The following is a 27,587-nucleotide window of genomic DNA, read 5'->3' as shown; positions in this document are numbered from 1 at the left end:
ATTTTAATAAAAACTGTGTATAAGTATAAGGCTTTGCGACCACCATACTGTGGTTTTAGCAACGTCTCTCATACCAGGGTGGTCGATGGTAAACCAGCTGAACTTGGTACGTTTTATGTCTTTCTTTCCGATTAATAATAAGCCATTTACTGCAAAGAATGAACTTTAAAGGCATTAAACAGCACATCAATGTACATTTCAATTAGACTAAATAATAATGCTATGATTTTATCGGTAGTAACTTTACTTATTAACTTGAATTATTTCTTTCTTTTACTTCATGTTAGGAAGAGTATCTTTTTGCTTGAAATAAAAAATTGATATAGGAGTAATAATATGGATAGAGATCAAAAACTGTTAGGGCAGAAATTACACGTTTGAACTTTATAGTTCAGTATAGTTCAAATAGAAATTATATAGAATTATTTAATAATTTGTATTCCACTGGAATAAAAATTTAATTTCTGTCTTTATCAAATCTCTATTTCAGAGTATTTGTACGTATGTACTTATCGTCTGCTGTATGATCGAATATCGAATAGGTAATAATCGTTGTTACCCGTTATGTGAGAAAAAATTATGTATATTCACAACTATGACTATTGCATTTTAGGCGCTTGGCCATGGATCGTTGCATTAGGTTTTCGTAATCCCCGAAACCCAGACAAACCACTATGGAAGTGCGGAGGTTCCCTGATATCGGCTAGGCATGTTTTGACCGCAGCACATTGTGCACATATGGATGGAATAGAAAACATACACAATCATAATATTGTCATTCTTAGATTGGTGGAGGAGGTGCCATTTTCGAGTAAGTCCTCAAATATATATATATATATATGCTATTGAGTATTACTGAAGTATCATATCCTGAAATTTCTTACTGTACACATATATTGTGTCATAAAGCGTGTATAATTCTTTCTCATACTTTTGGTCATTCGTTTCCTGCATTTTCATTTATTTTTTTATTTTTCAGGGTACGTATATCCCATTTGTACGAAAGAGCCCCTACGAAAGAGCAACTTCGTCGGCTATAACCCCCTTGTTGCTGGATCGGGAGCATTAAGATATAGTAAGTGATATCAATTTTATAATAAAATTAAATAGTTCCAGTCTTAAATATCTTTCTTATTTTCTTCGTAGGACGACCACGACGTAATGCATTAATGGAAGTACAAATGCCAGTGATTAAGAACGCCGAATGCAAAATAGCTTATTCCAAATTTCCTAATGCACCTGATATCACTGATGGTATAATATGCGCCGAACATGCTCAGGGTGGAGAGGATTCTTGTACGGTAATTAAGTTACAGAGTTACTACAAACTATACGGTATCTGAAGACACGTCGATTCGAATTAACATCAAATCGACGTCTTAAACATTAAAAATAATAGATAAACACAATTTAATAGTTTTGCCCACTTCTCACACCTCGTTATGGTATTTAATCTAATTTCCTTCTAATCTTAGTTTTGCTCAAAATACATATAACATGTACGTTATAAATTGGAGTATTTCAATACACAAATCAATAGAAGATTATTACTGTATATAAGTATAATTTCAATACAATTCGATCGATATATTTCAGTATCTTTGATTAAAAATTTAACGATCCTTTCAGGCTGACCGCGGCGGACCACTGCTGATACAACATGAATTAACCTCGTATTTAATAGGTATTGTGTCTTATGCTTATAAGTGCGGCACAGCTGGGTATCCCAGCGTTTACACTAGGGTCACATCGTACCTTGACTTCATTCTCCAAGCGATGCAATAATATGATATTACTGTTCCATAAATATCATTGTGTAAAAAACGTAAAGTTGGATTTTCTTATTGTGGAGATAAGAAACAGCTCAAATTTACATTGTTTTGTACGTTACAAATTATAGGCTTAAAATGTACGAAATGTAACTTTGAAACGACACTAATTTTTTACGCACGATAAACCTCCACGACTTAGGTATGTAAAGATGATAAACGTATATTAATTCTATAAATTTGGTAATAATAAACCAACTTTCTGAGAAGTTCTGTAAATTTCGTTTCTGTTGTATCAAGAGAATAATGGAATATTCCACTTAGATCGTATACTTCTTGTACGTACGTACAAAATTTTCCGGCTAATCTAAAACACTTCATAAGATAGAGAGCTTCTGGAAATTCGGACACAGAGAGTGCATAAAATACAAGATAAGTCTCGTGTCTTTCAAAATTATTTTTTATTCGCTAAAAACGTCCTGTGTACTCATGCAATCACATGCAACCTCGAAACTTCACTTATTTTTTATCACTTTCCAATTCAATACACAGTTTCAGCATTTTTGACTATATGTAAGAGAAATTTCCATTCAGCCAAAGGTGTACTTACAGATTATAGATTCCTATACGACTCTCAGTAAAAATTTATCCGCACTCCAGATAGTTAAAACTTCTGTCGACCGTATTGATCCATCTGCACTCTTCGTATGACGTCAATATCTGTTCAGTGCTGCTGCGCAGGTTTCTTTGTGTTACGTCAATTCGTTTGTGACCGTTGCGCGAGTAATGGCGCTTTGCAATGGTGATTTGCAGGAAAACAGTGCAGGATGCTGTGATTCGTTTCTTGTGGTCGGAGGTTATGTTTGATGCCTATATTTATCAAAGATTTAATGCACATTATGGAGAAAGTGTTTTGTCACGAAGTGTGTTTGAATGGGCACAAAAGTTCAAAGAAGATCGCACGAGTGTTATGAAAAAACAGCTGGACGCCCGTCCACATCCACGATGACAACATTGAACGTGCTCATGAACTTATGCTCTATGGAATAGACGAGTGACACTGGATAATGTGGCAAATCATTTGCAAATCAGCCACGGCTCTGCTTATGCAATAGTGCACGACAGATTTGGATTTTAAAAAGTTTGTGCGAGATGGATGCCGAAAAAGCTGATGAAAAGGTGAAGACGACGATGCATTCGTGGTTCGCAGCTCAGCCCAAAACATTTTTTAATGAGAAAATACAAAGGTCCTTCGGCAAATGGACAAAGTGTATACAGAAATCGAGTGATTATGTCAAAAAATGATGTATGTCTTTTTTGACAATTGCTTAAAATAAATTCTACACCGACAGAGCGGGTAACTTTTTACTCACCCTCGTAAGACACTTAAATTTCCAATCTATTATGATGAATAAAAGAGCTTATACTATTAAATCTAATTGTATTTTGTTGCATGAGAGTACACGTGTATGTGATGTACATTACCTTTATATCCCCTTGAACGCTTCAATATTGCGCATATATACTATATTTTGTACAGCTTCTATAAAATTTCGTATGTTTGTTTAGGCTGTTAATCTAGAGGCTGGAGTACAAAGAAGTGGCACAATGATGTGGGCTGATGACATTTATAATTATCAAGGAATCACCCCTACATTCGCTCAGGTATATATCGTTGACTATAACGTATTTAACATATATGATTGTTAGAATATTAATAATTAATTTTTAATTCTATCAGAATTTTAATGAAACTGTCCCTTGGGAAGGAAGAACTGATACCTTGATATCACGGTTTGTACATCCTATATATACGACAAATTTTAGAACATTATATAACGAAGAACCAGATCGTCGTGGCCATGTGATGTGAATAAAAGGACTTGAATTTGATGATATTTTTATAATGTTAGATAACATAACTAAGTATCTTCACAGTAAGATAGGATGACATGGTTTACATGATCTTAATGTTGTTCACTCGAGTGATGATATTATAAGGAAAAGCGTAATATCACAGGTAGGATGATTCATAATTTAGAACTACTAACTCATGTATGTATTAAAAATTAAAGAAATATATTAAATTTTATAGGATATTTATGTTTAGTAACCAGTAATTCAGAGATTGGTATTCATGGTTACTATAACGAGGCTGTAGAAACGCACCCTTTCTTCTTTGCAAATGGTCCTGTATTTATGTCTAAGCCGAAACTGGAACCTCTGAATAATTTAGATTTATTCTTGTTATTTTCTAAAATACTTATCTACAGTATACCATAAGGAATGATACCATATCGCACCTAATCAAGTGCCTTAAGAAACATCAACAGGATATCACAGTAAGTAATCCCTTATCGACAGATATGTAAGTAAAAGTTATGTGTCATTGTTATACACAATTATGTGTTAGTGTTATACACAGTTATTTATCATTTTCTATTAATTCAGTTGTAGCCACTACAATATCTATGACACTGGTAGTAATTATAAGAACAATAATGATGTTCTATAAGAGGAAATGATGATTAGGAACAAAAACTTACAGGTAAGTCAAAGTATATGTTATTTGCCATTTGAAAAGAAAGTTACTAACTTGGAATTTTTTGATAAATAATAATTGTGCAAAATATATTGGATTTCAAATTTGTCAAAAATTGATATTTAAGAAGCATTGTAATAATATAACATTAATATTTTGATTTTTCAGAAGATATCATGCGGTGGATGGATAATATGCAAAAAATATTAAGCAGTATATGAATTTTCCTATTGCGTAGAGATAACAAAATGAATTTTAAAAAATGTCGACACGGTAATAAGAAATAGCATCGTGACAAAGAATATATAAAGACAGTTTCATTTTTTATAAATAAAAATTTGTTGTTCCAGATTTTGAAATACAGTGAAACGTTTAATTAGTATCTTAATATCTTTAAATAATTATTATTTTAGAATCAATTGTAATTGTATCATACGTACTTTTGAATTCGTGCAAGAACATATGTAATTTTGAAGTAGTTATTATTAGGAAACTGTTAGACGCGAACAGTATGCGAAAAGTTAGTATGCAGTGTAATAATTATCAATCAAAACACAAGAATTAAATTCTTGAGGAAAAAATTTCCGGAATTTCTTATTTACATGATTATAGAGAAATCCATAATAAAAAGGAGCTGCTTTCTAATACTTCGCTTCCTTGTAATGCCTACGTTAACAATAACGAGGTTCGACTTTTTGTTTTTAGAGGGATACTGGAAAATTTGAAAGTACAGTACCATTGGGAAGAAAATCACGATATTGAAAACGATATTTGCAAGTAAATTTCCAAAAAATCTGTTTTCAAATTTTCGCTTTCTATTTCACATTAAAAGAAAGGGAGGGCTGCCTTCTTTTTCTGCAAGACAAAACAAACATTCTGAATCTCGTATCAATGAATGATGTCAATAAGTTATTTTTCTTTTCAGATTGAACAATATTCCAGATTTATTCATAATTTCATACTACGCGAAGAATAGACTTTCATAGGTATATAAAGGAAATATTAAGTATAGGAAAACTCTTTTTCGTTGTAGGTGACATATGCTTCACGGTTGAACACATGTATTTTTGAACACATATAAATGAAAAAGTACTCTTATGGAGAAAAAGAATTGATACCTTCGATTGACATTAGATAATGTATATAAACTTATGAACAATCACTATCACTATCAGTTTGTATTTTAGGTGCACACGCAGATTTGTTGGAGTTCTTATAAAATGTACTTCCTGTACGAACGTTTTATTCTTCCAAATTTTACGATACTATGTCTCATATGATAACTATATGGATTAAACGTAATATAAATGATCCGAAAATAGACTCGAACGACATTAATTGTCTTTCTATTTATACCAATATCGAAAATACAAGTAAAGCTGGAGCAATAGTATGCAAGAATGGACTATTTATTATTTTAAACCAAATCATAGCATATTCAGAATGCACAGTATTATCATGAAATGTAAATGAATCAGTTGTAAACGAACGATTTTACTGTAAAATCGTTGCCGCCTTTTTTTCATCTGAAATATAGCAGCAATGAGTACATTCTTTTAATATATAATAAAACGAGATATCTTTATAAAGTTACATATGTCATCACTGGTAACTGTTATCTCGTATGACGCCAAATATACCGTTAGTATGGAATGATATTTTTATGAAGATATACTTTAATGATAGATTTTATGAATGAAACGTTATATAAGAAAAATTATCTCTTGTTATTCTATGAAGTGTAGTAGCTAATGAAGATTAATTTTACGAAGTATTAGAGCAAAAGAGAATTAAAAAATTAAAAAGATCTAAATAAGATTGTTCGTGTGGCTTAATTATCTCAATTCTGGTACACCACTTGTTACATTCTAACTAATTAGCGCTAAACAATAACTTGCAAATATTAAAGATATTAACACCTAAAGGTTTTCAGGAAATTTTATAATATTTGATTATTGTATATCTAGTCATTGATTGATAAAATTTCTTGTATAAGCATAGATCGAGGTTGACGTCATACGCAGATTGCATATCATTGACAGGTATCGTTTTAATTTATTTTATGGCTAGAATCGTTTGAATATTATACGAATAATTATTTCCATTCGAACGATTAATAAATCACGTACCTATAAAAGATATATTACGAAAAAGAGGTGACGAAACAAAAAAATATTGGAAATTCCGTTGTCATTAGATCAATTACTTTTGCAATGATTTTTATTTCCATGTAATTACATATGAAATGGGTAATTCATTAACATCTCCTCGAATCGAATATAATTCGTTACACTTCACAACGATTCAAATAATGGACGGGAAATATATAATAACTTTCCTGTCCTTGCGTTAAAATAGTACTGTACAAATCAGATGATACAACCTAACCCCAACCTAACCCCAAAAAACCCAATTACATCCACATTGCATGACAGCACACTTGCAATGGATTTTTGTGATTTCAATGTCACAGACAATGACACAACTAATCAGAACACGTTCGAGGCTATAGACATTGAAATTACCGCGTGTTTAATACGTTTAAAGCATAAATCTAAATTTCACGCGATTATTTCTTTGTACATTGTGAAACTCTTAAATTATCTTAATCGAATAAATAATCCTAATGTAATAAAACATCTTGAAATAGACCTAGATATCTGAAACAGAAACTCGAAGGATAAGAAATCCTAAAAGGTACTAATCCTAAAATAACAAACTCCTAAATAATAAACAAGTGATAAAACCTGTTATAAATAATAAACCTTACCTGGAATAATCAAATCCTAACTAATCGAAAATAAAATAAGGCAAGCAATTCTTAATCTTTCAAGTAATTTTTCCGAAAACACAGAAAGATAGAGAAATTAAAAAGACGCAGCACAAATTGCAGCACAATGAAAGTTTCGGAGCGATGAATACGATCGTATTAAACTAAATAATTTTCAAAAGTGAAATTACACTGAAACGTATATCGATGATATTTGTCATTTCTACGATCTGTTTCGCTTGACCGTGCTTCTTTTCTGATGTAAATTCAATTTATAATACGAACTAAGTTTCCTTTATTATTATTAGTCCTGCGTCTTTTTAATTCGTCACTTCTTTTATTTCAGAACAATGACGGGCTCCAAGATGCTGTTCGGATGTTTGGCGTTAATTGCTTTTCTGCATCCATTAGTTCACGTTTGTACTTCGAGTAGTACAGCTCAAGGTTTGTACTTCGAGTTGTCTTTTTCCATGCACTTCAAATTCCAATACGATCTGGTCACGTGGCCTTCGTACAATTTCGAAATTTTACCTGTTTGGTAATCGTCAATGAAAAAAGAAGTTATGCGTGACCTCAACACATTGAAACAATTTTTATGATTTTTTATTTGCCGGTTGGTCAGCAAGTTAATGGAAAAATTTCACTTAACTATTCGCGTTAATCTCTTCGGTTTAACTTTTGGGAAATGCTTCGTTAGCTTCGGGAATATTCCAACGATTCGTTTTACGTACAAAATAAGCATGATAAATATTACATCACGGTAATGTAATATCGGAATATATTAAAGGTGTAATTTTGTTCGATTAATTATAATTTATTAATAATGGATTGAAAATACAGATATTAGTTAGACAGAGAAACGATGTTTGATTAACAGGAAAACTAAATGCAACGCTCGTATTTACAACAAATAACTTGACAACTATTTGGTAACTCTCTCTCTCTCTCTCTCTCTCTCTCTCTCTCTCTCACTAGCAACTCTAACACTCGACAACACTCGCAACTCAATTCTAACGACTCTATGCTTCGACGTCTCGATCAACTCTGATTCTCGCAACACGCACACTTTTCGATTCGCCTTGAATAGCGAAACCGTCCTTCTTCTAACGTTGTCTATTGTTTCCCTCATACCTATGTAAGAACTACCAACTACGTGCCTTTAGTCACGTAGGCACTCTTAAATGTAAACGAACCACAGAAACACGACGTACACGGTTTTTCTATTTTCAGCCGATCTCCAATCAAAGCTATTCTACGATATTACAATCGGCCTTTCCTGACAATCACATCTGCCCTCAGATGTGCTCATCATCGCCGCTCGCACTTACATCACTATCGTCAGCATTCCACCATTTCATGTGATCGGCTGCCGTGGAAGTTGTACGTGGCCCTTCGTGCTCCCCCTCTCGCTGCACTATGCATCGGTCATTTCGCAGGACTTTTATCACCCGATACGGTCCAAGAAACTTCGGATGCAGCTTTAGCCCGGGACCCCTCTGCATCCTCTCGATTGCCACTAGATCTCCCGTCCTGTATGCTGTCGCCTTCTTGCGTCTCCTGTTATACGCCCGCTTGTTTCGGATTTGGATCTCCTCAATCCGTCTCTTTGCGTCCGCACGCAGCTGATCTCGTTCCTCTTGGAACACCGCGGCCTGTTCGTCCTCGATGCTACTGCTCCTCTTTCGCTCTTCCTCTATCTTCCTCTCCGTTGTTTGTTTACCCATTTCACTCTTGTCAGGGGCTTTGATCGTCGTGGCAGCATCGTGACATTTTCGTAGGCTCGGTTCGTACATGGAAGACGTTAACAACTTACCATCTACCGAGACTATGATCTCTTCTTTTTCGAAGGTCTTCACGTTCATCGTGTCCTCGACAATCCCATCGTCGTCCTCGTCATCCACATCCTCTGTATATCGATATTATTGGAGGGATTCCGCACGTGCGACTTCCCTTGTCTTTTCGTTCGCCTTGCATTCACTCTCTTCGAGTCTATCCGAAAACTTGAAACAACCCTCGCACCCGCAACGCTATCCTTCTCAGTAAATTCGCAAATATCATCAACAACATCCTTAGCCAGATTCTTCCTCCTCGTGATGTTCGCTAAGTCCTCCTGCTGGCCGCAAGAATCCGACGAGGACACCATCTCGTGGTCCACTTTACCAATCACCACGTGTCTTGCCACTATTCTCCGTTCCTCCGACACTTGCTGCACAGCTGCCCGATACTTCTTCAAAACTTCTGCTAACTCTTCTTTATTTTCTTCCAATTGCGACAGTAGCTCAGTTCGTTCGCGACTAGCTACATTAACACGATCTTCTGCTTCGGAACGTTGCCGCAGTACTTCCTGCAACGAAGCCTGCGTCTCATTCGGTTCTTGCTCCAGTGCCTGTTTCGCTTTAACTGCAACTGCTCTAGCGCATTCTGCATCTTCTAACTGGTTCTTCAGCTGTCGTAAAGCTGCTTTACCCGTCGAGTCACCTTTCGATCTCTCCAGCATCGTTTGAGCGTCTCTTAGCAATGCTTTGGTTCTCTTCAAATCTCTTTTTAGCCTATGTTGCATGTCCTTAACGTGTGACAAATCTATCTCACTCGCCTGTGTCTCTACATCTATCTTGAGGACTTCCGGACACTCATCGGGATTTTCGTCCTTTATTCTACTAATAAAAGATTCTCCCCCTTTTATACTTATTTCAACAGTGTCCAAAAAGTCTGCGTCAATAATAAGCGAATGTTGCATCACTGTGTCTGGAACTACGTGTATGGTTATACAGTACGACTCATTGTCTATAATAATGTTCGTGGAAAATTTCCCGAGCGTAAAATTCCTTCCGGAACCGACACCGCCAAATCCAACGATTTCCCGACTTAATCTGGGCGCTCCGATTTTCACATGCTGATCTGCTCGCATTAGAGTCAGCTCACTACCGGTGTCTATCAACGCGCTCAATTTGAAATTTTCCATCTTAACATCCTTACCACGCCTTGTTTGTAACGACCGAAACACGCTGTAAACTTTTTTTGAGGGCTCACCCAAATTGTCGCAACTTGATGCGATGTGTCCGTACTCCCTACATTTGAAGCAATTGTAGCATCGCGTCTTCCTCGCATCTCCAGATCGACCGGGTTCCTTGTTCCTCTCGGTTTCGGACAGCTTCGCCACCGGCTTTACCCTGTTACTCTTCGGCTCCTCAAATTTCGTCCTCATCTCCATATCTCTTTTTATCGCTTCGTAGCGCCTGAAACGCTCTTTTAATTGCTCGATATTCCTGGCTCCGTATAGCACAGTCTTGTTCGCGACCTCGTCGGGAATGCCTTGAATAATGTAGTCTATCAAGGATTGCGTATCAACCCTTCCTTGTTTTGCAATCCCGCACATGTGATACATATATTGTTGCAGACTCTCATCTGCTTTCTTCTTTCTATGGGATAACTCGCCATGTATCTGTTGGTCGCTTACTACATTTTCAAACTCATTCCTCAACGCCTTTTTTAGCTTTGCCCAGGACTTCGCGCATCGTTTTTGTCGTACGAAGGCCTGAGCGGAGCCTGCGAGTAATTTCTTAGCATAGGCCACCATGTGGGCGTCTGACCAACCCCACACTTCTGCCATTTCCTCGAAGTCTTCCACCCACTGATTTACCCTCAGCAGATCATCCCCGCTGAATTTCTCTAATGAGTCTTCCACGTCTTTAAGACTCAACATCGAACCGACGCATACCTTCTGCTGCTACTCATCGCGGTCCTGATACACCGCTCGCGTGCCTCTCCTGTATTCTCGCGCGCCTTGTTTATCGTCCTCGCCTTCACTTTCGTCGGAGCTCTCTTCTTCCGACGATACATCGTCTCCTTCTAGGGCCGCCTGTAGCCGCGCGCGTAGTTCGGATTTTCTTCCCGTTACCTTCAACCCCAAGCTAACGAGACGCGCTCTCAGCTCTTTCGTCCTCAGCTTCTCGAGGTCTTCCTCTCCCTCTTGACTGCGTTCGGCTCTCTGCTTGCTTCTTAGATCTCGCTGGTTTGTTGGTTCTTCGCCACGCTTCGAATCCTTAGGAGTAGATCGACCAGGTTTGCACGCTCTGTTCAACCTGGCAACCAGCACTGATCTCGCACCGGATATAGGCAGATTCATCTGTGCGAGCTTACTCCTCAGCTCCTCCAGCGTCAAATCCTCTTCACCCGACAATCGTTCGTCTTCAACGTTTGCCATTTTATTCTATTCTTTTCTACTCCCGCAGAAATAGCTCCGTTAAATCGTATCGTTTCTCTGTCTTATTCAATCCCGGACGAGCCCCCACTTGTAATATCGGAATATATTAATAATGGATTGAAAATACAGATATTAGTTAGACAGAGAAACGATGTTTGATTAACAGGAAAACTAAATGCAACGCTCGTATTTACAACAAATAACTTGACAACTATTTGGTAACTCTCTCTCTCTCTCTCTCTCTCTCTCTCTCTCTCTCTCACTAGCAACTCTAACACTCGACAACACTCGCAACTCAATTCTAACGGCTCTATGCTTCGACGTCTCGATCAACTCTGATTCTCGCAACACGCACACTTTTCGATTCGCCTTGGATAGCGAAACCGACCTTCTTCTAACGCGTTTTTAAAACGCGATGGCGCTATCACTTTCTAAAAGCGTCGTCTTTACATTTCCGATGGCCACGGGCACACCCGACTGCCAGATATACAATGTATTATAAGAGTATCATTACCATACTTTTCATGAAAAGAGCAATTTTTCTTGATAACTATACTCTGTAACATAGATTGAAGTCGCTGATTTGATCCCTCTGATATCGTTGTCTTATGAGAGTCTCGCCTGGTCTTGATTGGTTCTGTTGACTCTTATCGTTGTGAAAAATCGATTCGTTGTGTACCTTTTTTGTATAGAGAATTATTTTGTGGTAGAATATAATGTTGTAATATTTGTGGTCTTTACTTTACTAATTTTGTCACTGAGCCGCTCTTTGGTTCGTTGAGCGATTCATATTCCGCATATATTCCGTACTTGCTTCGCTTGGTACTTTTATAATTTTCGCAGTTACAATAAAAAATTTAATTCTTAACAGATTAAAGATTTAACCTCTTGCTTTATAGTGTACAATAATTTTTTTTTTTTTTTTTTTTTTTTTTTTTTTTTATAGGTTATGTGATCCATAGTTTGAGTAAGTAGTACATATATATATATATTTACGTGACAAGCTTTCATTTCAATCTATATTTAAGATTAATATTTTATCAGTTTCTGTTCGTAACAACATCGAAGTAGTCAATAAGTTTGAAGAGTATAATTAAGGAAGTTATGAAGCAAGAGGTTAAGAACAAATTCTGAAAGAGGTTATGTACAACTCAGTAGTACTGCTTTACATTACTTTGCGAATTACTTTTCAAGCATAAAAATAGTTTAACAGCCATTTATAGTTACTTCCTTACCATTACATTCATTAAATTCGTTTGATTTTGTAAACAAAATAACCACGCTGACCAGTCTCTTATTTAAAATAGAATTATTTTGTCATATATCCAACAGTTTACTTTCTCTTCGTAAATATTATTAATAATTTTATCAATTTCGTATACTTCCATACTTCGTATAAGTGACAATGAATCAGAAGAGTTTCATGGCAATATTGAACAACATACAGTCAACTACAACACCATTAGATACATCCACCATACAGTCAATTACAACACCATTAGATAACAGCAATACAATAGATTATAATTTTCTACGTGTCATTGATTCATCATCATCATTTTCCATTTTTTTAGCATATGTAAAAACCATCCAATTTAAAGTGTTTAAATAACAATAGCCTATACAATATAATTTTATGTAAAAGAATTGATTATACCGTGCTTTAAAACCGTGCTTTAAAATCGATATACGCTGAAACAATACATCCCTCTGCGCTTCCAATTTGTTTTCGCACGAAGAATCAGTCCACTCATTCAAGGACTACGAAAGTTCTACTGGGATGAATGAAAACTTTTGTCTGACCCGGTGTGTATACACAAGATGCGCGAATCTCGAGTACAGCTTGCATTAATTAAAGTAATTGGTTGGTTTGGCTCTATATATATTCTTACTCTATATATACTTATATGTACTCTATATATATTCTCTATCTTATATATACCATAAAATATTTCGTGAAATCGCGTATTCGTGTCTAATGTCAGGGATTCTCTTTCCATAAGTCTGCGTTTTCTATATTATCTTTCTTCCTTATCAGTAGGCATTCTCACAATTTGTGATTAATACTGCTCGTACAGGAATGTTAGGTTTTTGACGTTGTAAAATTTCACGTGAAATAATAATGCCTATATATTGACTAATTTATCAATTAATTAAATCCGTGTATATCAAGTTTTCTATAATTTAGTACTTTCGTGTAACTACAGAAATTTGATGCAATATAAAACTTGATTAAAACAGCGATTCATTGGGAAACGAGAATAATGATGCAAATATCTTTGTATAGTTTTTATATAGGATTTCGATCGCATAATTAATCAGTATCTACTTACCAATCTTTAACTGAAGAATGTGAAGAAGGGCTGGCGGTATATAGACCGCAATTACGATCGTTTTCATGTAAATTGCCAAGCTGCTGTACATGTTTGTTATTCGTAAAAAGTTGCTATGACAAGCGGAAAGAAATAGACAATCCAGAAGTATCTGCAATAGAAATCAGAATACACTCGTTTTCGCATGGTTGGATCAATTTCGCGTGGGACTAACCTGATTGAACCTAACGCGGGATAATTGTGTTAGGGAAGTGATACATTTACACTGTACATGAGAGTGTGTGTGTAAGGGCCAGAGGGCGTCAAGGTCTTAGTGGAGACAAAAGACTGTTGCCAGATGTTAGAAGAATCTAGGATAGTCGGTTGGCGACAAGCGTGCGTGCAAGACGTTCTTCAGAGTGTAATATAGATGTATAACTGTTGCGTGGGAAATATAGTCAATTATTTGTATTCCCAAATCCTCGAATTTCCTTAACATGGTAGCAGAGCGTGGTTACTAGTTTTGCAAGATATTTAGTGCGTGGTTACGATCTTGCGAGTGAGTTTTCAGTAAAGAAAAAAAAACTTTCAGAGGAACAAAATATACTTCGAGCACGTAGGAACGCTTGAGTAAGAAAAGAAAAAAAAAGAAGAATCAATTAAAATGGAGAGATCGGAAATCATGATACCTATATTCGATGGTGAGGATTATGGAATGTGGAAGCAAAGAATCACGATGTTTCTCAAATATAAGGAATGCGAGGTTGTTACAACTAGAATGAAGAACGAAAGAGACGATGAAGACTGGGACAAAAAGGATTTGAAGGCGATAAATATAATTTATAGTGCAATATCGAACAGACAATTGGAGTATGTTAGGGAAGGAAAAACGGCGTATGATATAATAAAAAGGTTCGATGAAATGTACTTGAAAGAGTCGACGGCACTGCAGATCGTATGCAGAAGGAGATTGGAAAACATAAGACTGGAGAACTACACTGATTCAGCATCATTCTTTAACGATTTCGAAAAATTAATAAATGAATTAAAAAGTGCGGGCGCACAAGTAAGTGAGAGGGAAAAGCTGAATTACATGCTGAATACGTTACCCGAAGAATACAGCTACATAGCGGACATAATAGACGCATTGAAAGAAGAGAATCAAACGGTAGCGTATGTGAAAAATAAAATAGAAATAGCAGAGAAGAAAAATAAATCCAATCGAGGAGAAAGGCAAACCAACGCCTTTTCTGCAAAAAAGGAAGGATGCTTCAGATGTGGAAGATTAGGACACTTTGCGAGAGAGTGTCAAAATGGCGTCCAAGCGGGAAGCAGTAACGGCTATTGGCATGGGCCAACACGTGGTCGAAACAGAGGAAGAGAGAACAAAGGCAATACGAGCAGAGGACGTGGAAACTTTCATCGTCAATCAAGAACCGGCACGGGCGAGCATGGAAACTCAAGAGCAGGCATATGGACAGCAACGGCGCACGCAGCAAACAGCAGTGAGACGAATGAAATAAGTAAGAACGAAATAGTGTGGCTATTAGATAGCGGTTGTACCGATCACATAATTAATAATATAAATTATTTCGATAAATCTATCGACCTAAAAGAACCGGTAAATATATATTTAGGCGATAATAGACCGATAAAAGCGACAAAAGTTGGGAATGTTATAAGTTATTTTGAAGCATTCGGAAAACAAAATAAAATAAATATGAGGAAAGTATTTTACGCGAAAGAAATGTCCGCAAATTTGATTAGTTTAGGTAAACTAACAGACAATAAGAATACGGTTATTTCCAAACGAAATATTGCGAAAGTAATAGATGAGGATAATATACTTACAGCTGTAGCGTTCAAAGAGAATGGGACATATAGAATAAAAAGTATATTGAAAGGGAAGAAGCACTTAGTAAACAGCGCCGAACGTAGTGGTATGAGTAAAAAGGAAAGATGGCATAGGATGCTAGGACACGTAAATTTTAAATATTTAGAGATTTTGGGTAAAGAGCAGCTAGTGACTGGCATACCGAATGAATTTGAAAAGGAACTTTTGAAATGTAGGGTGTGTATAGAAAGCAAAATGCATAACTTACCTTTCAAAAATAATCGAACTAAGGCTAGGGAAATAATGGAAATTATTCATACGGACGTATGTGGTCCCTTTAAGACTACCGGATTCAATGGAGAAAAATATTTCATTTCATTTATCGATGATTATAGTAAAATAGCTAGGATCTATTGTATAAAATCAAAAGATGAGGTCTTTGATTCTTTCGTACAGTTCGTAAATGAAGCCGAAAATTTAACGGGCAAGAGGTTAAAAATATTAAGATGCGATAATGGTAAAGAATATTTAAATAATCGAATTTATAAATTTGCTAGGGATAAAGGTATAAGAATAAATAATTGCCCAACATACGTACATGAATTAAACGGGACAGCGGAAAGGTATAATAGAACAGTGATGGACATGGCGCGTTGCTTGTTAGCGGAAGCGAAAGTACATAAAAGGTACTGGCCGGAAATAGTTTGTACAGCGGAATAACACCAGCTCAGATAAATGACCCTCTAACTTACCTTTGTCCTCGTCGACGTCAGTGATTTTAAAGCTAGTTATAAAGTGCACTTCTCAGCCAGCGTCCACGGCAGTCAATATTATTTAACGGGTCTTAACGCGATGTAAAAAGGGAAAAAGGAGGAAAGAAGGAACAGGGAAGCAAAGAGGAAAAACGAATTTTTCATTTTCTCGAAACTGGATCAAGTTTCAGGCTGCTCGCCAAAGAGTCTGTAGCTAACGAGACAAGATTAGACAAACCACGCTTTAAAATCCCCACAGAACTATAATAATCCTCGAAATCAATACGATTCGTCGATCCATCGCCTGATTAAAAAATGAGATAGGATGAAGCTCACTAGTCGGCCTTTGAACTTTCAATAGTGATTCTCTGTAAATGCTTGAAATTGACGCTTGGATTCTTTCCAGATTAACTAGCTTTGCCCCTCCCTCCCTTTATCTATTTTCTTAGATCGACTTAGACTGCCACAACATATTATCTTTCTTCTTTTCTTTTCTTTTCTTTTCTTTTCTTTTCTTTTCTTTTCTTTTCTTTTCTTTTCTTTTCTTTTTAGTGGTTAGAGATAAATTTTTCATGTCCTGACTGATAGTTATTTAAAAATACGATATCGCGATTGCTCGTCAAATTTTAAGCCAAGATCTTGACGTAATATTACACAAACTAGCCTCGCTATGTGTAAAACAAAAATAATTCATGCCCGTAATAAAACCGCTGAAAACGAGATCGATGTCAATGAAGTTGACAATGAGGTACGTGGTAGTGATAAAAGTCGATTAATCTTTCTTTTCGAAAATTCAGAGATTCATCCGTTACGGGTTCCCTACGTACTCGTACAAAAAAAATACAGGACAGTTAGAAGTACAATTAATTGATCCTAACATCGCCGTACAAGGAGTCCTAATAGACTTCGCGAGCGCAGAGTAGTACGTGATAGAACAAGCGACTTAATTACAGCCAAAAATCATAAAGCCTAGTAATTCACCGTTCGCGAGCCCCGTGTTACTCGTGAAGACGAACAATGGTTCAGATAGATGATAGGTAGATTTTCGAGAACTAAATAAATATACGGTCGCGGATCGGTATCCTTTACCCCTCACTGCGGATCAAGTCGCGAGATTGCAAAAGCGAGATATTTTATTATTCTGGACATGGCCGGTGGGTTTCTCCAAATCCCTATTCATCCTAATTCTAGGAAGTATACAGCATTGATTACCCTCGATGAACAATTTGGATAATAAGTTGTTGTTTTCTTCGAATTCTTTTGTGCCTTTGTTCGATCCATTCTAAGTTGATCTAAGAAAATAGATAAAGGGAGGGAGGGGCAAAGCTAGTTAATCTGGAAAGAATCCAAGCGTCAATTTCAAGCATTTACAGAGAATCAAGCGGGCTGGTTAAGGTCGTGAGTTGAGCAATTATCCCGCGTTAGGTTCAATCAGGTTAGTCCCACGCGAAATTGATCCAACCATGCGAAAACGTGTATTCTGAGTGTATTCTGATTTCTGTTGCAGATACTTTTGGATTGTTTATTTCTTTCCGCTTGTCATCGCAACTTTTTACGAATAACAAACATGTACAGCAGCTTGGCAATTTACATGAAAACGATCATAATTGCGGTCTATATACCGCCAGCCCTTCTTCACATTCTTCAGTTAAAGATTGGTAAGTTGATACTGATTAATTATGCAATCGAAATCCTATATAATGGCTACAAAAAATATTTGCATCATTATTCTCGTTTCCTAATGAATCGCTGTTTTAATCAAGTTTTATATTGCATCAAATTTCTGTAGTTACACGAAAGTACTAAATTATAGAAAACTTGATATACACGGATTTAATTAATTGATAAATTAGTCAATATATAGGCATTATTATTTCACGTGAAATTTTACAACGTCAAAAACCTAACATTCCTGTACGAGCAGTATTAATCACAAATTGTGAGAATGCCTACTGATAAGGAAGAAAGATAATATAGAAAACGCAGACTTATGGAAAGAGAATCCCTGACATTAGACACGAATACGCGATTTCACGAAATATTTTATGGTATATATAAGATAGAGAATATACATAGAGTACATATAAGTATATATAGAGTAAGAATATATATAGAGTATATATAAGTACCAAAAATACATCCTAAGACGTGTATGCGATCTACGCTGTATGGGACGTGTTATAAATGGTTTCCGCTACTCAACCGCATTTGAATTTGTGAACACGATCGAACAATTGACACGAATTATTAATTCCCGTCTCTACTCTAGTAACGATTTGCTTTGGAACGAGGTCGAATCGTTCTGATTCCGCGCATGATTAACAAATAAGTACAGAGGACATCAATTACTTGGATGGCCTTCCTGAAACTTGATCCAGTTTCGAGAAAATGAAAAATTCGTTTCTTCTCTTTGCTTCCCTGTTCCTTCTTTCCTCCTTTTCCCTTTTTACATCGCTTTGTTTTACATCGCAATTTACATTTATTTGTAAAGTTTGAATCTCCTCGATATTGAAGATGTTGAAGCTGCAAGTATGTATTTCATTTTAATCCATTCGAGACCGAGATTTAATTGTAAGACGATACCTAGGTGTCGCTACGATTTGAATGTTTAGTTAGAATGATTCTGTGTTTTACTCTCTCCAGGGTATCCTTTTCATACTTTGATTTTAAATCGATGACAATCTTAAATAGTATGCCTCATATTTTTAAAATATAAAATTATATACTATGTTATTCTATAATGTATTATGTACAGTTAAATATATATATATAATAATTCTATATTGAAAAAAATATGAAATTAACATGATATATACATTACTACGTAAGTTATATATAAAATATGTATATTATACCCTTGCCTACTGACTGATATGAATTTCTTTCGGTCTCGAATGCGTTAAAAGAGAGCGCAAAGAAGGCGAAATTACTTATTGTAATTAGTAAAACGACCTGAGAGGCAGACAGATACAAGAAAGAAGGAATATTATATTAGCGGCATTATCATGTTTTTGCTCTCTTTAAGTCTTTCATCGAGACAGACAATCTACAGGTATTAATCGACCAATTTCTCCAAGCTGATAACTTCGAATTGATGTTTCTATATAAGAAGTGTTATGTGTTAATCTGTCTAAATGTTTAAAAGGTGTTATAAATTAAATGTTGTTAAACGATACGTAATTGCCTTTTGATCGTAAATTTTACTATCAAGGGGTCTTTTATGTATGCGTAATCATTGTGAATTATAACAATTTATGTGATCGATATTAAAGGTGTTTAAAAGCATGTAGTTTTTTTCTATATTACTATTCTCCTATATTATTATCCTATATTATTATAGCATTCCTATATTATTATAATATCCAATTACATGTTGATACACAAGATATACAGATTATTATTTATAACGTTTTGGTTTTCTTAATTGAGTCATTCATTTAGTACAAATGATAAGAAATTAGTAATAATTCACAAAAAAAGGATATCGTAGTAGAAATATTATAAAAAAACATTTTCTGTTTTAGTGTAGAGTTACTCCTTCTTACAGACAGTGTCGTACAAATCTGTACGTCTCTGAGAAAATGTAGGTATCTGAGCCCTTACTTCCTCAACAACTTTTAGATCTGATAGAAAAAAGAAACATACGAAGTAATAAGTAATGCTTACTAATAAATTCAACAAATACAGAGGAAGATGGCTAAATCGATAAATTAACGAGACTAAAAATTAATTACATCATGGATCTCTCGCTTTTAATTTTAAGCTGTAAATTACCGATATCGGTGACTGCCATATTCTCTTGAGTTTCCAAATCGTAAAGAATCTTTCCCCAGGGATTGGTCAACTGTGTATGTCCCCATGCGACGTAACTTGCTTAAGGAACACGAGCCGGTGATATGCAGGCAACGTATAATTGATTATCATTCGCTCTGAAACGCTGAAGTAATGACCAGTGCAGTGGTCCAGTGGTCATATTGAATGCCGCTGGATATATCAGCATTTGGCAACCTAACCCAGAGAAGCAGGAAATATGAAGCCACCGAATACCAATTAACTTCGTAGTTGCACGGTTCACATTCCATCATTTCTGAATATGCGAGGACAGTCCTCTTATTGTGCTTTTAATTCTTTTATTTGTTTCATTTTCAGCAAATATACTGGTTTTTTTAAATTAAGCTTCTTTTTATACAGAGTTACAGATTATATTAATTTTATATAGAATATATTTAAGAAAGATATTTAATTTTTTGCTAGTTAAGTATTGATCGATTAAGTTACTGTACCTTTGTTCCGATAAATGCGTGCCATTTCCTCGAATCTAATATCATAGCAAATGCCAATACCTATTTTGCAGCCCTTCACATCGAACGTCGTTAGGGAGTTACCAGGACTGAGTGAATCACTCTCTCGAAAAGTAATCTTATTAGGAATGTCGATGTCGAATAGATGTACCTAATAACATAAAAATGTAGTCGCTAATTCTATTGCTGCAACTTTTGTAATTTAATATCAAAGTTACCAACTCCTAAACTTTAATTATTTTTTATTTAATAACTGACAGCGTTTTTATCACTTTCTTTTATTAAAAAATCCTATCATTTAATAATGTTTAAAAAGGAGAAAAAATAAGTATAATAATATTTTAAGTATGTGAAAAATTTATACAACACAAACACATTACAACAAAAATGGGCGTTTCCCGTATCATAACGTATTTTATAAACCGTAAATTATAGAATTGGTTATAGTATACGTATGTACATATGTATATTCCTAAATTATTCCTAGATAGAGTCACTTTCTTCGCCCCAATATTTTCAAATTCAAAGCCATAAAGGAATATATTACTTACCTTTCGGTGTTTTGCTATCAAAGTTCCATCGGGACCCCAAATAGTACAGGTATTGTACAATTTATCGCCCCCTATTTCAGGCATCGTACCACCAACTACATAGATGTTGTTTTCTTTAGCTGCGTTCGATGAAGCAACGCTCGTTTCACCATCAGGAATACTCTCGGCGTATTTTGGAAAGTACTCTGCATTGCAATATTTCAATTAATGAAAAATAACTGTCTTTTGTTCCAACCATAAATTAAATTGAAATGTTTGTCAGTTTTTTATTTTTTAAATTATTAAAATAACTAAGTTTTATATTTCGACTTAATTAAATATGCAATTACTTAGCTAATAGTATATATAATAAATTGTTTCTACAGGTTCAAAATGAAAAATGAATATTTAGAAATATTTAATTACGACAATGCTATTTGTGTTAGCATCAGTGGCTTGTTACTCAACGACTTTGCTAGTACTTTTTCAAACATAAAGTTAGTTTTCAATTAACACTTATACTAGAGGCGGAATTATAAATGCAAAATAATTGATAATACTAATTTATAAGTACCTAATTATTAGTATCTTAAAAAATATATTTATACAAAAATCACGATAATCATGAAAATGGGGAAATCCTATATTCTCGAATCAATTCACAATTTATTTTGCATATTAATTAGATTCCGCGCTCATCAGTACGTACTCACTGGCGACATCGAGAAAATGTATCGGCAATTCCTCGTACGACCAGAGGATCGGAAATATCAAAGGATATTATGGCGCAGCGCGAGTGGAGAAACAGAAACATATGAGCTTAACACCGTAATACTCTTATCATAGAAATAGAAGCAGTCCTCAATTCCCGCCCTCTAACTTCTATCTCCACCGATCCAAATGATCTCCTAGCCCTCACTCCCGGACATTTCCTCATTGGCGATTCATTAATGTGCTTACGTGATCGAGATTTCAAGGACATTCCATCGAACCGACTCTCCAAATGGCAGCATATCCAACAGCTTAAACAACATTTTTGGAACCGCTGGCATAAGGAGTATTTGAACGAGCTAACCAACCGCAATAAATGGAGCAAGGGTGGACACAGCATCCAAAAGGGCACAATCGTCATCCTCAGAGAGGACAACGTTCCCTCCATGCATTGGCCTCTGGGCCGAGTTATCAAGATTCATCCAGGCGCCGATGGTGTCATCCGGACAGCTACAGTTCAGACGGCAAAGAGCATTTTGGATCGGGGCGTCAAAAGGCTTGTCCCACTGCCAATTCAACCCGATCTCGAGAAACCCGAACAACTAGCCACCGAGACGAAATAAGATGGGAACTTCAACCACACCTCCCTAGTTTGATCGGTACCCTCTCAACGGGGGGAGAATGTTACGCCATGCGGCTTACCATAGGTCATATTCTTAACTATCGATCGCGGCACTATAATGTCGCAGACGGATCGTCGTGTCTGCCCGGCAAACAAACATTGTAGTGGCAAGCGCATGGTTCATTAAGCAGGGCGACTTCCAGAAACGTTGACTCGTGGCCCGTATTTTACCTCGCGTAAAAGAATGTGGCGTGATCCGAACGTAGTGGGGGTCGCCTTCCAGAAAAAACGAAAAAAATCGAAAGGCGTTCAGAACTTTTCGAGATGTCGAACCGTCAACACATGTGGTATGTCGCGCATTACTTATCAACCAAAACGCAGTTACATTTTTTTTGTTCCATTTATATCTTTCTAGTTAATAAGTTGTTGAAATAAACATTAATTTATTTGTGTTAATTCTGTGGAATTTCGTTGAACTACCCTTATTATCATAATCGAAATAAGGGGATCGATCAGTTCGTGGCGTCGATTATTTAATCGTAACGGGAACTTACAACTCTCGTTGACGTGCTATCTCGCGATCGCGTCTCTCCGCGAACGGTCGAAACAAAATGATTCACTAAAAACTGTCCTGAATTCCTAAGAATTTATTTACCGCAAAACTGACAAAGTGTTTATTTAAAACATGAGGTTGAAGGTAGTCCTTTTCTTTCATTTCATTCATTTTCATTTTCTTTCTTAAGTATGGCTAACACAATATCTAATCAATTAAAATTTTATATTTTCACGTGAAAAGTTTCTTTAGATAATTATTATCAACATGATGACTAACTCTTACGGATTAATACGTGTCTGTAGGGCAATCCGGTGGACTTGATCGGCCTTTTACTTCGAAAGTTGAGTAATCGGTGTCGCTTTCTTACGCATCTTTGAACTGTATAAATGTTTTAAAATTGTTTGATCCAGAATGTACCACACCGGACAATCAAGAAGGCAGGTGCCTTGACTACAGAAAATGTAAACCTCTGCAAGAAATATGGCAGATACAGTACCGTACAGCCACCGATTTTTATAGACGATCAGTGTGCAGATACCAGGGCAATGTTACGATCGTTTGCTGTCCGAACGATCCAAACAAAGAGAAGAGAGAAATTTTAATAAAAACTGTGTATAAGTATAAGGCTTTGCGACCACCATACTGTGGTTTTAGCAACGTCTCTCATACCAGGGTGGTCGATGGTAAACCAGCTGAACTTGGTACGTTTTATGTCTTTCTTTCCGATTAATAATAAGCCATTTACTGCAAAGAATGAACTTTAAAGGCATTAAACAGCACATCAATGTACATTTCAATTAGACTAAATAATAATGCTATGATTTTATCGGTAGTAACTTTACTTATTAACTTGAATTATTTCTTTCTTTTACTTCATGTTAGGAAGAGTATCTTTTTGCTTGAAATAAAAAATTGATATAGGAGTAATAATATGGATAGAGATCAAAAACTGTTAGGGCAGAAATTACACGTTTGAACTTTATAGTTCAGTATAGTTCAAATAGAAATTATATAGAATTATTTAATAATTTGTATTCCACTGGAATAAAAATTTAATTTCTGTCTTTATCAAATCTCTATTTCAGAGTATTTGTACGTATGTACTTATCGTCTGCTGTATGATCGAATATCGAATAGGTAATAATCGTTGTTACCCGTTATGTGAGAAAAAATTATGTATATTCACAACTATGACTATTGCATTTTAGGCGCTTGGCCATGGATCGTTGCATTAGGTTTTCGTAATCCCCGAAACCCAGACAAACCACTATGGAAGTGCGGAGGTTCCCTGATATCGGCTAGGCATGTTTTGACCGCAGCACATTGTGCACATATGGATGGAATAGAAAACATACACAATCATAATATTGTCATTCTTAGATTGGTGGAGGAGGTGCCATTTTCGAGTAAGTCCTCAAATATATATATATATATATGCTATTGAGTATTACTGAAGTATCATATCCTGAAATTTCTTACTGTACACATATATTGTGTCATAAAGCGTGTATAATTCTTTCTCATACTTTTGGTCATTCGTTTCCTGCATTTTCATTTATTTTTTTATTTTTCAGGGTACGTATATCCCATTTGTACGAAAGAGCCCCTACGAAAGAGCAACTTCGTCGGCTATAACCCCCTTGTTGCTGGATCGGGAGCATTAAGATATAGTAAGTGATATCAATTTTATAATAAAATTAAATAGTTCCAGTCTTAAATATCTTTCTTATTTTCTTCGTAGGACGACCACGACGTAATGCATTAATGGAAGTACAAATGCCAGTGATTAAGAACGCCGAATGCAAAATAGCTTATTCCAAATTTCCTAATGCACCTGATATCACTGATGGTATAATATGCGCCGAACATGCTCAGGGTGGAGAGGATTCTTGTACGGTAATTAAGTTACAGAGTTACTACAAACTATACGGTATCTGAAGACACGTCGATTCGAATTAACATCAAATCGACGTCTTAAACATTAAAAATAATAGATAAACACAATTTAATAGTTTTGCCCACTTCTCACACCTCGTTATGGTATTTAATCTAATTTCCTTCTAATCTTAGTTTTGCTCAAAATACATATAACATGTACGTTATAAATTGGAGTATTTCAATACACAAATCAATAGAAGATTATTACTGTATATAAGTATAATTTCAATACAATTCGATCGATATATTTCAGTATCTTTGATTAAAAATTTAACGATCCTTTCAGGCTGACCGCGGCGGACCACTGCTGATACAACATGAATTAACCTCGTATTTAATAGGTATTGTGTCTTATGCTTATAAGTGCGGCACAGCTGGGTATCCCAGCGTTTACACTAGGGTCACATCGTACCTTGACTTCATTCTCCAAGCGATGCAATAATATGATATTACTGTTCCATAAATATCATTGTGTAAAAAACGTAAAGTTGGATTTTCTTATTGTGGAGATAAGAAACAGCTCAAATTTACATTGTTTTGTACGTTACAAATTATAGGCTTAAAATGTACGAAATGTAACTTTGAAACGACACTAATTTTTTACGCACGATAAACCTCCACGACTTAGGTATGTAAAGATGATAAACGTGTATTAATTCTATTAATTTGGTAATAATAAACCAACTTTCTGAGAAGTTCTGTAAATTTCGTTTCTGTTGTATCAAGAGAATAATGGAATATTCCACTTAGATCGTATACTTCTTGTACGTACGTACAAAATTTTCCGGCTAATCTAAAACACTTCATAAGATAGAGAGCTTCTGGAAATTCGGACACAGAGAGTGCATAAAATACAAGATAAGTTTCGTGTCTTTCAAAATTATTTTTTATTCGCTAAAAACGTCCTGTGTACTCATGCAATCACATGCAATTCCAATTCAATACACAGTTTCAGCATTTTTGACTATATGTAAGAGAAATTTCCATTCAGCCAAAGGTGTACTTACAGATTATAGATTCCTATACGACTCTCAGTAAAAATTTATCCGCACTCCAGATAGTTAAAACTTCTGTCGACCGTATTGATCCATCTGCACTCTTCGTATGACGTCAATATCTGTTCAGTGCTGCTGCGCAGGTTTCTTTGTGTTACGTCAATTCGTTTGTGACCGTTGCGCGAGTAATGGCGCTTTGCAATGGTGATTTGCAGGAAAACAGTGCAGGATGCTGTGATTCGTTTCTTGTGGTCGGAGGTTATGTTTGATGCCTATATTTATCAAAGATTTAATGCACATTATGGAGAAAGTGTTTTGTCACGAAGTGTGTTTGAATGGGCACAAAAGTTCAAAGAAGATCGCACGAGTGTTATGAAAAAACAGCTGGACGCCCGTCCACATCCACGATGACAACATTGAACGTGCTCATGAACTTATGCTCTATGGAATAGACGAGTGACACTGGATAATGTGGCAAATCATTTGCAAATCAGCCACGGCTCTGCTTATGCAATAGTGCACGACAGATTTGGATTTTAAAAAGTTTGTGCGAGATGGATGCCGAAAAAGCTGATGAAAAGGTGAAGACGACGATGCATTCGTGGTTCGCAGCTCAGCCCAAAACATTTTTTAATGAGAAAATACAAAGGTCCTTCGGCAAATGGACAAAGTGTATACAGAAATCGAGTGATTATGTCAAAAAATGATGTATGTCTTTTTTGACAATTGCTTAAAATAAATTCTACACCGACAGAGCGGGTAACTTTTTACTCACCCTCGTAAGACACTTAAATTTCCAATCTATTATGATGAATAAAAGAGCTTATACTATTAAATCTAATTGTATTTTGTTGCATGAGAGTACACGTGTATGTGATGTACATTACCTTTATATCCCCTTGAACGCTTCAATATTGCGCATATATACTATATTTTGTACAGCTTCTATAAAATTTCGTATGTTTGTTTAGGCTGTTAATCTAGAGGCTGGAGTACAAAGAAGTGGCACAATGATGTGGGCTGATGACATTTATAATTATCAAGGAATCACCCCTACATTCGCTCAGGTATATATCGTTGACTATAACGTATTTAACATATATGATTGTTAGAATATTAATAATTAATTTTTAATTCTATCAGAATTTTAATGAAACTGTCCCTTGGGAAGGAAGAACTGATACCTTGATATCACGGTTTGTACATCCTATATATACGACAAATTTTAGAACATTATATAACGAAGAACCAGATCGTCGTGGCCATGTGATGTGAATAAAAGGACTTGAATTTGATGATATTTTTATAATGTTAGATAACATAACTAAGTATCTTCACAGTAAGATAGGATGACATGGTTTACATGATCTTAATGTTGTTCACTCGAGTGATGATATTATAAGGAAAAGCGTAATATCACAGGTAGGATGATTCATAATTTAGAACTACTAACTCATGTATGTATTAAAAATTAAAGAAATATATTAAATTTTATAGGATATTTATGTTTAGTAACCAGTAATTCAGAGATTGGTATTCATGGTTACTATAACGAGGCTGTAGAAACGCACCCTTTCTTCTTTGCAAATGGTCCTGTATTTATGTCTAAGCCGAAACTGGAACCTCTGAATAATTTAGATTTATTCTTGTTATTTTCTAAAATACTTATCTACAGTATACCATAAGGAATGATACCGTATCGCACCTAATCGAGTGCCTTAAGAAACATCAACAGGATATCACAGTAAGTA

The 27,587-nt window shown here is 35.5% G+C and overlaps 4 long non-coding RNA genes across 7 annotated transcripts in view; 3 read left to right on the top strand and 1 right to left on the bottom strand.

Annotated features, from left to right (window-relative positions):
- LOC126865949 (uncharacterized) overlaps window positions 1–5,666 on the top strand; it is a 60,961-nt gene extending 55,295 nt beyond the window's left edge. Inside the window, exon 3 of the long non-coding RNA XR_007689737.1 lies at window positions 5,499–5,666. This is a non-coding gene — a long non-coding RNA (uncharacterized LOC126865949). The remainder of the gene's footprint in view (window positions 1–5,498) is intronic.
- LOC126865786 (uncharacterized) lies at window positions 1,059–4,109 on the top strand. 2 transcript variants are annotated; one of them, XR_007689679.1, is made up of 7 exons: window positions 1,059–1,075; window positions 1,147–1,301; window positions 1,630–1,971; window positions 2,583–3,126; window positions 3,339–3,434; window positions 3,511–3,789; window positions 3,865–4,109. It is a non-coding gene; the product is annotated as an uncharacterized LOC126865786 (long non-coding RNA). The 2 variants fall into 2 exon arrangements; XR_007689678.1 differs by lacking the exons at window positions 2,583–3,126; window positions 3,339–3,434; window positions 3,511–3,789; window positions 3,865–4,109 and adding an exon at window positions 2,382–2,574.
- A 12,616-nt stretch (window positions 5,667–18,282) lies between the features above and the next one.
- On the bottom strand, window positions 18,283–20,662 carry LOC126865842 (uncharacterized). 2 transcript variants are annotated; one of them, XR_007689698.1, is made up of 3 exons: window positions 20,467–20,661; window positions 19,958–20,191; window positions 18,283–19,806 (listed from the first exon to the last, which is right to left on the bottom strand). It is a non-coding gene; the product is annotated as an uncharacterized LOC126865842 (long non-coding RNA). The 2 variants fall into 2 exon arrangements; XR_007689697.1 differs by having other exon boundaries at window positions 18,283–20,191; window positions 20,467–20,662.
- A 3,894-nt stretch (window positions 20,663–24,556) lies between these two features.
- On the top strand, window positions 24,557–27,575 carry LOC126865781 (uncharacterized). 2 transcript variants are annotated; one of them, XR_007689677.1, is made up of 7 exons: window positions 24,557–24,573; window positions 24,645–24,799; window positions 25,128–25,469; window positions 26,052–26,595; window positions 26,808–26,903; window positions 26,980–27,258; window positions 27,334–27,575. It is a non-coding gene; the product is annotated as an uncharacterized LOC126865781 (long non-coding RNA). The 2 variants fall into 2 exon arrangements; XR_007689676.1 differs by lacking the exons at window positions 26,052–26,595; window positions 26,808–26,903; window positions 26,980–27,258; window positions 27,334–27,575 and adding an exon at window positions 25,851–26,043.
- The last annotated feature ends 12 nt before the right edge of the window (window positions 27,576–27,587 follow it).

Source organism: Bombus huntii, chromosome 1, assembly GCF_024542735.1.
Source record: "Bombus huntii isolate Logan2020A chromosome 1, iyBomHunt1.1, whole genome shotgun sequence".
Lineage (NCBI taxonomy): Eukaryota > Metazoa > Arthropoda > Insecta > Hymenoptera > Apidae > Bombus > Bombus huntii.
This window is presented reverse-complemented; position numbering and strand designations above follow the sequence as displayed.